Source organism: Eurypyga helias, unplaced genomic scaffold (genome assembly GCF_000690775.1).
Source record: "Eurypyga helias isolate BGI_N326 unplaced genomic scaffold, ASM69077v1 scaffold12809, whole genome shotgun sequence".
Lineage (NCBI taxonomy): Eukaryota > Metazoa > Chordata > Aves > Eurypygiformes > Eurypygidae > Eurypyga > Eurypyga helias.
The window spans coordinates 1-2,146 of NW_010271435.1; positions in this window are offsets into that span (position 1 = coordinate 1).

Consider the following 2,146-nt stretch of genomic DNA (forward strand, 5'->3'; position numbering starts at 1 on the left):
GAAAAGAGTAAGGAGCAGCATGGCCCTTGGGGGGGGCAGGGGCTCCGAGATGCTTCACGGGGGGGATGCGGAGACTTTGTTTGTTTTAGTCTTTATACGTGACCCCGCATGTCTCCTTCGTGCAGCTGAAGGCGCCGCGCGTTGCCCGTGCGTGTGCCGCGCCACTCACCATCGCCGACGTGTCGGGTTTTACCGCAGCCAGTGGTTTTTGGCTGAAAGCCTGCTGTGCTGTTCAGAGCGGGTGCCGGGTCCCAGAGCCGCGGTCAGCTCGGGCCGAAAGGCACACACCAGTTTTCAGCTGCGCACCTCAAACCTCACGCTGCTGAATACCGAGGAGGGCATTCCGAGACAGAAAAAAGATGCTTTGGGGGTATTTTTTAGCCCGGAGGTTCAAAGCAGGGAACAACATCTTCAGATCCAGTCTGCTGCTGCTTCATCTGCCCAGCCCATCCTCCTGCCGGGCAGTGCCGCAGCTCTCTGCTCCTCGGCAATTCCCTCCTGCCTTTGGAATGAAAGTAAAAGCTCTCTCTCTCTGTTTTGCAGCGGCATCACTCAGCCCATGCCGGGAAAACGTGCCTAGGAACAACCTTCGACACGTGACAAGGATTCCAGAAGTGCTACTTGACAAATGCTTGATGAGAATTAATTCAGCTTTCCAGAAAAACCCTCTGCCCTCCGGCACACCGTCCCACCTTCTGACTTGGGCTGCGGTAAGAGACTGAGCTGGAGCTGCAGCCCGCTGCGTGAGAACCCAGGGCAGTGCCCGCTTCCTGAGGGTGAGCAGACCTGGTCCCAGAGGCGTTCGCTGCCCCTCGGGGAGGGGATTCCAGGGCTGTGCGGCAGTTACCTGAAGCGTAACTGTTCCAAATACAAAGCTGTTGCGTTTGCAGGGGGAAAAGCCGCCTCCTGCTTTACCTGAGCCCGTCAGGCTCTGTCCCACAGCTCTCCCTCCCGTCTGGAACCCCGTCGGCAGAAGCCAGGTCCTGCCTCGCTGCTGGGCCCTCTGCACGGACGCACCTTCTGTCCTGGTTTCTGCGGTCAGGCAGTGAAGAAACGCACAGTGAGCTGGGTGGCTGCTCCAGCCGAGCGGTGGCCTCTCCTCCTCGGGGGGACGGAGGGACGGCTCCCAGTTATTTTTGTGCAAGTAGTGAGTAGAATTTGAAATGAGTGTTTATCTAAACAGTAGTAAATGGCATTTTTCATTCAGGTTACAACACTGTTATGCTTTTATCTCTGTTCCATTTCTTCTTCCTGTTCTTCTTAAGGTACTTTGCATTTTTACTTCACGATGTCTTTCAAATTTGACGTTTCTTCATGCTGTCCAGGATCCCCAGCGTAACCTGGACGCGTGGCTGTTGCCAGGTCTGTGCGCGTGACAAGGGCTCTCAACGCAGGCAAAACAACGGAGTTTAAAATCATCTGTCCTCTTTTCTCTTCCAGGCAATGCTGTGGAAGAGTCTAGTCGCGGAGACTGATAGGGAAGCCCTCCGGCAGTCTCAGCTGGCTCCTGTGGAACGCTTTATACGCCGCTTAAACTTGGACGTGGCGCTTCTGTTTTTTCCAGAATCGTGTGAAACTGAGAGGTGAGGCCAGTCCCACTGTGCTCCGAGGCAGGTCGCTACTCCAGCAGGGAATCTAGACTCCGGGCAGCTCCTCATTTGTGGTGGGGGACGGGCCGAGAAGGATGTGGCTCAGGCCTGTGCTCCCCAGGAAGAGTTAAGTATTTCTCCCCTGTGCGCGTGGAGTTGTGAGAGCCCAGAGCAGCTCGTCTGTCGGGAACGCGCGTGAAGAGATCGGGAGCTTTCTGTAGGATGTAGAACAGGTCAGATCTCCAGAGGGGGGAAGTAACCCCTCATTACTCTGTTTCCCAAGGAAGGAAAGCGGGAAGGTTTCCCGCTTCATTCCCGGCAGCCTGCTTCCTAACAGGTAGAGCACTGCCCTTGTAAAGCGTCGTCGGGGCTCACCTCCTCCCCCCTCGTTCTGCTCTGTGCAGGACCTGATGGGCCCAGCATAGCGTCCCGGCTCCGCAGCCTTGGCCGGGTTTGTAGGCTGATACAAACTGGCTCCGCGCGTCACCAGCCCCGCGGCTCCGAGGAGAGCCGGGCCCTGCCCCTGCCCAGCCGGGTCAGTGCTGTCTGCCGGCGGC